At 38.3% G+C, this 11,397-nt stretch overlaps 1 long non-coding RNA gene across 1 annotated transcript; it reads right to left on the reverse strand.

The window, feature by feature from the left end:
• Positions 1-7,216: 7,216 nt before the first annotated feature.
• Positions 7,217-8,116, reverse strand: LOC145653185 (uncharacterized). The gene is made up of 3 exons (XR_014119532.1): positions 8,080-8,116; positions 7,539-7,609; positions 7,217-7,304 (listed from the first exon to the last, which is right to left on the reverse strand). It is a non-coding gene; the product is annotated as an uncharacterized LOC145653185 (long non-coding RNA).
• Positions 8,117-11,397: the final 3,281 nt, after the last annotated feature.

Genomic DNA, 11,397 nt, shown 5'->3' on the forward strand with positions numbered 1-11,397 from the left:
AACAACTGGTTTTACCCCTTTTGAATTGCAGACAGGTCGAGGACTTCCAGGACCCCAGGGACCCTTAACAATAAATGAGAAAACAAAGACATCTCACACACACATCATACTTTAATGAATTGCAAAGTATCGTTTCAGCTTTCTCCACGCAGGAGGGGGACCGGACAGGGAGCAGACAAACCCAGACGATACCCGTTAGGGACTGGGTGCTGCTGAGAGTCATCAAGAGAAAATGGAGTGAGCCGAGGTGGACAGGTCCATTCCAGGTGACAGAAAGAACCAGCCACGCCGTACGCCTGAAGGGTAAAGGGGAAACGTGGTTTCATCTGAGCCAGTGCGCCGCCGCAGAGTCACCGCAGAGGAGTCTGCAAGAGACAGCGAGGGACCTTGCTGAAACATCACCTAACTCATGAGTGTCATTTTACTGGTAGCTTTAGGGGTCCACCTTAAGACTCAGGTGTCCATTACATGGTATAGTAAACTATGGTTAGAAAAGCATGTTTAAATGACGGTGGGAGTGATTTATCACACTGTAACCTGACTTAACCTACACATGTATTCCCACCTTTGTGTTCCTCAGCATCCATTCATATTTCAAATAAAAATGATGACACCCCTCTATGGGTTCATAATATTTCTTTATAGCAATTCATCAAAAGCTAATATCAGTTCCACATATCACAACAGAAAACAGATCTCCAAACAAATCTTGGTGTAAACTACCATATGAAAATTTACTGGGTCCCTTTGCTTTCGTGTCTACCTACACTTGATACAGCATGATTAGGATCTCAGAGAGCGTTACAGTTAGTAATGGAACTACAGGAGCCACAGGAAGTATGCTATTATTGGAGGGAGAGAGAGGGCAGGAGAGAGAGAGAGAATGTGAAAGAGAAATGGGACAGCACAGGACGCTTGCAGTCTGGAGAGATGGGAACAGAAACTAGCCAAAGGAAAAAATATGTAATAATACTTTTGGCATAGCAGGAATCACACTCTGATATGCCACTGGAAAAAAGATTTTTAAAAGGCATTAAAAGGGATAAAAGGCTCTTGGATATGATACATGGACTATACATCATACATTTTGCACATCTCTTATTATGTATGTGTCTGTATAAGAAAAGATGATTAAAAGACTAAATGAATAAAAAAGATGATTAAATACAGGTTGAGTTTGTAATAATAACAATGCTTGCTAGGATTAGCAATACAAAGACAAATAATCTGGAGAAATGCAAACATTCTAGGGAAACTGGACCAATAAGAATATGGACCTCATTAATCTGGATGGAGTAAAAATAACCACGTCTATCGCTAATCACAAAATGGAATGCATTATTCCATACTGATTATAAATGTGCATTTAACCTTCATTTTGCTGTCCAGGAAGCCATCTGAACCTTGACAACCTGCATATGGAATATGCATTAAGATTATGAAAAAAAAAAGACTTAAATAGCCTGAGGAATGGGTGAATATAGGTCCTTGAGTGGTCCAAACACAGTTTTGAGAAAGGAAAGCATGTTGCTGGAAACCATTTCTGGCATAATAATAATAAAAAAAAAACAATCATTTTAATGAAGAGGGAAATTGCATTTGTTCCAGGGTATGTGCTGTCTGTACTCTCTGGACAACTGAAGAGCAACTGACAAAAACATTCTCTTCCCAGCTGCTGCATCCATGTCTAAAATATTAAGGCCAGCAGACTTAAAATGACATGTTTCTCAATATGGACATGTGTAAAAGAGCTGTAATAAAAGAACTGCATCTTTCATCGAATTTTGCTGTGGTATATTCTGTTCAATTAGAAGGATTTAGTTAAACCACTCTGGTTTTTTTGTCCCCTGCCACCAACATCCCTTGCTGTGGGGGAGTGGCTGGTGTGGAGAAGCATGACGAAGCATTGTTTACTTTGAATCATGTGTCCAGAGTTACACATCACTTCACCCAGCATATTTTTTTAAATTGCAAAAAATTGTAGGGGGAATTGTGATGTTCATGGTAACGTAGAGTGTGCTTCACACTGCATATTAGAAAATTACTGCACCTTTTTTTGTCCTGTATCATATGACTTGCTATGTGGGTGTGTGTGTGTGTGTGTGTGTGTGTGTGTGTGTGTGTGTGTGTGTGTGTGTGTGTGTGTGTGTGTGTGTGTGTGTGTGTGTGTGTGTGTGTGTGTGTGTGTGTGTGTGAGTGAGTGTGTGAGTGAGTGAGTGTGTGAGAGAGAGATTTATCATAGTCTGGCTCCACATGAATAAGTACATAAAGGCTAAATTACTGTGCTGGAAAATGGAATCAGTCCACCAACATTTTAATTGCTTTAATATAGAAGACAATATGAACATCAAAAAATTCTGATTATTTGAGTGCTTTGTATCCTCAGAAATAATTGCACATAAAGCACAGTTTAATCAGTCTAGTGGTTAACAAATCTTGCTACCAAATGATGCCAAGTTACCTCTTACTTTTATTCACTTTAAATGTGGCCTGGTACAAAAGAGGGTAAGAGATTGTGAAGTTGAACTGACCTGAGAATGGTTATCTCTGTTCTAGCTGTACTCTGCTGTGATCACCTTTTCTTTCCAGAGGTCAGTTAGCTGAATGAAGCTTGGTTTGAATGAATTTCATTGGGCAACTGTGCTTATGACTGCAAGGAGCACTGTAGGGCATCCCAGGTGACAAATATCTGGAAATCAGCAGTGAATAATGAAATGCTTAGGTAAGACTGGTCATCACTGCAAAGAACACCAGACATGGCATGAAATGTCTTCCAAATTTGGATCTACTGACAAATTGGTTTCTTAGCTGCAATATTCAGAATTTCTTCTTGCTTTCTGGGCTTAAGGAGGATGCAGTGGCCACTGTTTGTCATCCATTTCCAAATGCTTTTTGGGACTATGCACTAGTATGAAAGCATGCATTAAAGCTTGAATGTATGATTTCCTCAACCTGGGCTTTCTTGAAAGCTATAACAATGAATGATGCAACATTGCACAGCCAGTGCTATGGCTTCTCCTGTTTCCAAGGCAACAGCTTACAATGCACATGGTGGTCATGCACCACCTTACATGAGTCCTAAAAATAAAAGCACTACAAAAGGCTGCAGACCCCCAGTGTAGCCTTGCGTCTGCTGTGCTCATTAAAGTCTATGAAACCTTGTTTGATCAGGACCAATAGTAATTTTTCATCAGCTTACACTAATGGTCTTTGTAATGATGAGCGTTAATGATTAGAGGGGGTATCTCCCTCAATTATAGAGTGGATGAACTCTTGTTATGCAATTGATTAATTGACAGAGGTGCTGCAAGTTCAGGAGCCTCTCAGTTGGAAAGGTGTAGGAAATACTGCAGTCAGCAAAGTATCAGCAAGCACTTAGAGTGCCAGAGAGTCTAAGAATAGAAGCTGTTTTTTTCTTGGCCTTCTGTTTTTCAGTGTGGCAGCATCGCTGAAAGGTCAAGATGTTGTTTTAGCACACAGAACCACCTTTGAGTAACACAAGACAAAGAACATGTCTTTTCTGAGAAGCGTGTAAAGAGACAGCAATCACTTGCTAAAGCCTGCCCAAAAAACAATAGCATCGATCAGGGCTCTGCTCTGCTTCAGACAGGACTAGGGGAAAATGCTCTGACAGATGTGGTGATCATAGAGGGGAGACAATTGCATAACTATAAAGCAGTTAATGGATTGAATATTTAAATTACTGCTTTCATGTGCAAGTGGGTCCACCCAAAGTAGCTGATTAAAGCTTTTGGTGGACCTACGGTCTTTCCATTGTCTCTGCATAGCCATGAAAGCCACTAACCATTCACATTATATAAAATGATTCTTGGGAAGTTGAAGGTTCTGGGTGGTTGTATTTCTACAAGCCTTATTAAGTGTCACTATAAAATATCACAGGAGAAATGCTGATGAAATGCCAGGATCAGATTTAGCCTTGGCCTAAATGAACCAATCTTGTCATGGCATATTTGTTGTCATGTTGTGGCAAATCTTGGCCTAAATGTGTCTGCTAAACATTAAGGCTATATATCCAAAATCTGGGCAAGCAGCCAGATCTCTCTACATCTCTCTCTTGCGATCTCTCTCTCATACAAAACACATGTACACATGCATTCTATCACTGGCTGTTTCATAAACCCCCAGACAGTTTCTATCCTCTTACAGGTCAATTCGGAAGCATCTCCAGCAGAATATCAAGAAAGAGGTTGAATGAGACTCCAGGTACACTCTGTCACTTCCAGCGCAATCACATATTTTTTATGACTTTGGAATGTGTGTTGCGGTCATTTTTAGACATCTTTTATTGTGCAAAAACGGAAGGGTTGGCACAATGAAATTGGAGTTCCATGTAAATGGTTGTGTGTATTATTGTGAAAATTAAGTAAAAGTAACAAGAACAAGACAGACCAAAACTCAGCTCAACATTAAAATCCAATGATATTGTTTATTATAGAACAGTTAGTTCTTTGATTAGACGATAGAGATTTCATGAGTGCTGATATAGAGTATAATGGTACTCTGCTTTACAAGTGCATTTTATTAACCCTTAATTACAATTGTTATCTATCTTAGATTGTAACATTTGCTGTTATCTCATCAGAGTCACGTCATCAAATGATTTGTCAACAGACTCATATTTTTCTGTTTGCACAATAAATGGGAACATGCAGATAAATGTACATTATAAAAGTAGCCGGCCTGTGGTAACATAAACCTCCACAAAGTAGCAACCTATGGGAAAATGTTTGTGTTGTTTGGTGACAGTTCAGTACCAGTCCATTTGCGGAGCTATTTGTGTTGACAGAACCAAATAAATTAGTAAATAAACAAACAAATCATAACATATTGTAGATTATTAGTGTTAACTAATAAATGGCACTTGTGGAACTGTTGTATAAAAGCAATATCACATGTGATATTGTTTGATTTAATCTCTGGCAGAACTGGCAGAACAATAAAGGCTAAGTAAAACAATCCACACCCACCTCTTGTAACTTCTAACAAAACTCAACCTCTTCCCAGTGAGTGACTAAAATGACAATGCAGGGATTTCCAGGATTACAAGGCTTATCAGGGGAGCAAATCAAATACTATAGGCACAACTATATAACATAATCTACCACAGGCACCACCCCTCATCGTATGGATACTGTATAGCAGAATATGGATATGATTATAAGTGTTAATAGAAGTGCCATATAGTAGACTCAGAAGATCCTAATTATTCATCACACTCTCCAGTATATATTTCACTTTTCCCAGTCCTTTTACACAGGGATTCACCTTGACTTATAATTGTGCGTTGCACATGCTTTTCATACATGTGCCAAAAAAGGTAACACCTTGTGTTTCTGTTTGTCAGGGCTCCTTTATCACATAAAACCAGGTTGCGCTGGGTTATCTTATTTCAGACAATGGGCTGCGTGCTGCTAAGGCTTTTTCATGAGATTAAAGGCACTAATGCTTCAGATTGCAGTCATAATTCACAGAGGCCCTTGCGGTTGTGAGTTACAGCTCAACAGAAGTCACTGTGCCACTTTTGCCAGTTACTGAGCCTTTTTGGAAGTGTATGCTGGAGGTTTCTTGCTTCTTGGGGAGGTTACTGTTTCTTTGTTCTGAGCATGATGTCAAGACAACATTATCTTATCCATTGTACAACTTTCAAGTTCTAAAATGTCAGATTGACCCCTTTTTTGTTTCAGTTCATGACAGACATCAGCTGTAAGCATTTATAAACATAGGCAATTTCCTGAGATAGTGAAAAATAAAAATAGAAAAATAGATAGACTGTTTGTAAATGAGAATGTCCTAAAATCTAATCTGAGCTCCCCAGAGTATGAGCAATAATTATTTTCAAATAGCATTTTATTTCAGTTCATTCCTTTTAAGAATGAAAGTCTGTGCATTCAGGTAGTGGAAATCAGGGGTAAAATCAGTGGCAGTTTGATCTGCAGTGATAGAGGTGCCTCAATGATCTACAGTGATCATCTTCACACATTTTCAAACAGAAGAATGTGTAGCTGCAGTAGTCTTGACAGTTTGCCAGTTACACTCTGATGTGAATTGACAATGTTTAGGGACAGCTGCCAACATCCACATTTTTAGAATGAATTCTCTTGTTTAGCAAGGGAATTTTGTTGAAGAAACTTTGTACCACAATGATGTGATTATTTTTTATTGAAAGGAACACAGAAATAAATGTCACACTGGAGTAGTGTGTATAAAGCAAAAATAATTTATCAGTCATTGCACAGCTTATACTGTGGGTGTCAATACATATAAGGACCTAAAGGTTAAGGCTGAATCTAAGGATATTGTGCTGGGTGGCGTGTCAAAGAAAAGGGTTACACAAGGGAGTATGCCATACTAACAATGACCAATTTTCTATATGATCTAACAGGAATATATATATAAGAAGTGAAAATAAGAATCAGTAACTACAACAGATAGCACCCTTTTACAAAATATTTTTCATATCAAAGAAAGGAACTACTAGATTGTATCTCATAAAATTAATACATTTTGGATATATAAATTAAATTTGTTGTATAATCATGTTGTGATTATCCTGTTCCATGTATTTAATTTTTTTAATTAATTCCAGTATTTAATTTTTTACCATACTGATGTCATGACCAAAATAGACTTCTATATCATTAATTTTTTAAACAATAAACCATAAAACATCACATGAAGCGTGTTATTCTTGAAAACATTTACATTTTTTTATTCCAGTTAAAGAAAAAATACTTGGTCAGTTCAGTGCATGGCCCAGCTGACAGCCAAATGTATACACAACATCTTAGCAAAGTCTGCACAGGCTCAACTCCATTATCCTTGTTGATAATATGGCTACAACCATATTTACTTGCTAAACTCCACCTGTCCTCCAGCACTAATGCACCTCAAATGACAGCAGCTTGTGGGCATCATAACTCTAAGCATAACTCATAACACATCAAACAGAATTGGCAAAGCACTTCTCAGCATCTCTGCAGACAGCAAGTGTTGAATATATCAGATTGGCTTCCTAGAGTGCTGCTGAGGTCATTCTGTTCTGATTCTGAGTTCAGCTTCATGCCATAAGTCAGTGACCCCTTGTGTGCTCACAGTCTGTTTAAATAGCACCTTGGCAATAAGTGTCACAGAACGCTCATCTCCCGCGAGTCATGTGGTTTGGCCCGCCACGTACAGTTGGGAGGATCCCACACCTGGACCTTGTCCTGTCTGTGTATTTAAGCTGTTTGATGTACTTGGTCTTGTCTGCAATGCTGTGGACCTGTGCTTTGCTGGCATCTTTGCTGAACACACACAACAAGAGAGAAAATGTAAGGATTGGTTTATTGTAATAAAAAGAAATTTAATGTGGTTACAATAAATTTAAAACAACAACAACAACAATAACAACAACATAATCACCATCAAAAAGTAGAAAGATTAAAGCAGTTTCAATAGGAACTCATGTTTTTTGCTTTGATTGTTTAAAAATTCACCTGCTGACAATCTGAGGTTGACGGTTTATAGAGGAGGCATACCTCATTCCACCGCAAGGGATATAGCGCCTGCCTCGAGCTGAAGGGGTATCCTGAGGCTTCTCACCCGGGACCTAAATCCACATCAGCATCACTGGGTGATGACTCTCCAGATAATGAAGACCAAATGTTCTTTCATACTTTGTTTCTAACTACTGGGTCTGGGACTGCACTGTGCAATATCTATACCTTACTGTAAATACAATATTTGAACTATTATAATGGGAGATCACAAACTATTTACTAGGAGACAACTGTATTGCCTCATCTTTTTGTACACTGACATCTTTAATATATGATTTTGGCTTAATATATTTGCTGTATATACATACTGCTGTGTACAATGTGTGGTGCCTTGCACTGCTCTGTACTTTAGTATTTGTTTAAAACATTTGTCTACCTTGTCAGCTCTGAGGTGGGTTTCACTAATACTGTGAATAAGTTTAGTGAATAAGCTTTGTTTAGTCAGTAAGCTTACAGCATAGTGGCTGAATGGAATTAAAAATCCTAATCATATATACAAATATATGTGCTGAATTGTCACCTTGGATTTCAGAGTGAGGACAGTGGCCCTGATGGTGGGCAGGTCTTTGGTAGGGATGTACTTTTCCACCATCTTATCAAAGTCGTGATGAGACGAAAGGAACAGTAGCATGCGGCGACCAAAGTACCTGAGACAAATAACAGCCCCGTTCCCATGAGAGAACCATGAGGGAGGAACTTAAGGGTGACTCACAGCACACCAACAAATTGTACCAGTCTACTACATTTACTACAATTAAGCAGAGTCCAATATTTATTAGTATATTTATTTTACCAGGACACAATTCCAGTTGCCAAGACACTCTGTGTCTAAAAAACTTCTATTACTCTACAATTTAGCTGCATTTGCTGACTTCAGAGTGTCATAGTTGGGAGACTAAAAGAATAAACCAAAAGATTACTATCTGGGCATGTGAAAAGCTTTGATAGTTTTCCATCTGATCCTGGTACCAACCTGGTTTCTTGGGAAGAGTCTTGCGCCAATTTGGAGACTGCAGGTAGAATTCGATTAGTCACACCTTTTGTCCCAGACAATAAGCGGTCAGCGCCAATCTTTTCTATCAAAGTAGCCAAATGCTGAGAAGTGCACTTTCTTACTGCAGCATTCAAATGACTTTTGAGGAGAACACAAACGAGAAAAGAGAAGGAAATATTTAAAGGCACTCAAAAAAGTATGACATAATAACAAATATGTAGTAATCTAGTCAATGTATACAGTGCAATGTTTAACTCTTTCATCTTTAAAGTAACTTAATACACTTATCTATGAACTAAAGGCATAATCAAATTATCCTATTCTATTTGATGGCTTTAAAAAAAATCTTTAAGAGGATAAATCAACAAAAATACTGTCCAATGCCAAAAAACATTTCGAAACACCAAAGGATAAGTGAAAATAATAGCAAACAGCAGCCAAAGCGCTCTCATTTGTTGGCCTCTTGACTGCTGCAGCTAGATGAAAGCTATAGCTGAAAGCTAACTGCAAGTTAACTGACCCGAGTCCTCCAGCGAGAAGAGCGTTCATGCTTCGGGTGGGGGTGCAGTTCTGCACCATGCAGTCCAGGGCTGTGTCCACATCCTGCCTAATAAAAGCATTGGACTCTCCTGCTTTGTGGAGGAGGACCTTGGCTGTAGCTTCCACCTCCTGGTCCATACTTTTCTGCAGGCCAGAGTACAACTCTCCCAAGGTCACCACCGCCACGCGTGACACTCCAGAGCGTAGGTTCTGAACCTGGGGGAAGGAAGACATTCCAGCTTGTGTTATGCCAAGAAATGGCTTCATCACTCATTATTACAGTTAAATATGGCATCTAAAATGCCCTTAGATGAAAATTATTTTTATAATAATTTCAAGCATTATACTAACTTTACTGAAAGATCTGTGTAGTTTTTGGCAGCAATGTCTCAATAACATAGGCTGATGGTGTATGACAAAAAATTTAATGGTATTATAGGTTAATTTTAGGAATCAGACAGATTCACAGGAAGTTACAAGGAGTCAGACGCAATAGTGAGCAGATATAGTCACTTACCTCTTGATTAAGAACAAGGCAGACATCATGAAGCCTACTACTAAGCACATCAGAGTGATACCGTGCTAAACTACGCATGAGTATCAGGCCATCAATCTTCTTCTCCCTGTATGAAAATATTGGACAAACACAAACTGTAAAAGTAGGTTATCATAACTGAAAAAAGATTATGAAAGAGGGGACAAAAGGAAAAAAGTGATAGTGATAAAATCACTTTACTAATTTCTAAGCATATGTATCATATATGCAGAAAATCATAAATTACTAAACTGTTTTACTTGACCCTAGCCAAATGCGTCATAATTTTACAGGTATGAGATTTACCAGTCATCAGAGCTAAGCAGTCTGAAGCTCTGAGTGACAGCAAGGTCCGGTTTAGAGAACGGCCGCAAAGCCAGCTGCTCATGGGGATTCTTCCTGGGGGTTCCTGGTGTGAGTTCATCTAAAGAGGAATACCGCACCACAAACAAACTGACTACTTATTTTAGGGCTACCAGTTCAACTTTGTTTCAAATCAACTTGACTGCAAAACATAACATTATTCAAGATGGCCAACTACATTTAATGGCCTTGCACAGTATTTTTTCTCCTTACTCAAAATGTTGTATTAGCTGGAAGTATGTGATTATCTTCATACTTCTGCTTCAGTTCAGTAGTTATTGGGCATTGTAGAGTGCATAAAACAACCTCTAATTGTTTTATTTTTTCTATACCGCCTAACTTCTATTTAGGACTTACACTTTATGTGGTGTTATCTTTGATGTCACAGATAACACTAATTGACTATAGGGAATCATAAGCTATGTAATATTGCATATACATGAACTGTGAAATCAACTGACCCTACTACACTTCAATCACTGCACATAGCTCTTTTCAAGGAACAGAGATGACATGTACATACAAATGCTCAGTTTTTGTATACAAACGGGAAAAGGGTTACTCTACATTTTATTCCAGAAAACAAGACCAAATCAAGGTTGCTCAAATTTCTTTCTGGGGTCTAAGTGACACCCAATACAAGAGTTTGTAGCAAGCATTTTACTGTGAAATAATTTGCAAACTGAGCTCAATACAGCTCTAGATTTGCCTGCCGACTATAACTGAAACACAACACCTTTCCCCACACTTACTGGAGGTAATATTGATAAGTTAGTAAGTCTTTGATATTAATTAACAGCCATTGTTTTCATTCGACACTTTATTCAATACCGTAGCAAGTAATGGAAAATATAACAAAACGTTAGTACATGCAAACGTTTGCTAATTTTGTGCAATTTGGGTCAACAAATGTATTTTTTATAACGTTATGATACACCAACACTATTTGAAATTGCCACCAGTCTCTGCCTGTCCCATGTTTAGCTCTCTCCGTGCGTAGTCAAAGCCTGTTAGCTAGACCTGATTAACCAGCCGAATATACGCTAGTTAGCTAACGTTCCTTAATAGCTTTAATGTAAACATGATCAATATGTAATAAATGCACAGATGATATTGCTATAAATGTATTCTTAAAATACGAACTGTGGTGTCCTCTAATTGATTAGTCTATTTAAACACAGCAAGGATTCTGCTGTTGACCAAAATCCCTAATAGCTTTTCACACAGAGGCTGTCAATGAATCCTCTGAGGTCCACGCCCAAACAGCAGAATGGTAAAAGGACAACACTCTTTTTAATGTCGTTTTATGGTTTAAAAAAATGATAGTAGGAAGGTGACTGGAATATTTAACATTCTTTGGAATATATATGGTTGGGGTTTTTTTTGTTTTTTTGCATTTTTAAACA

The sequence above is a fragment of the Electrophorus electricus genome, chromosome 23, assembly GCF_041902795.1.
Source record: "Electrophorus electricus isolate QZ-2024a chromosome 23, ASM4190279v1, whole genome shotgun sequence".
NCBI lineage: Eukaryota > Metazoa > Chordata > Actinopteri > Gymnotiformes > Gymnotidae > Electrophorus > Electrophorus electricus.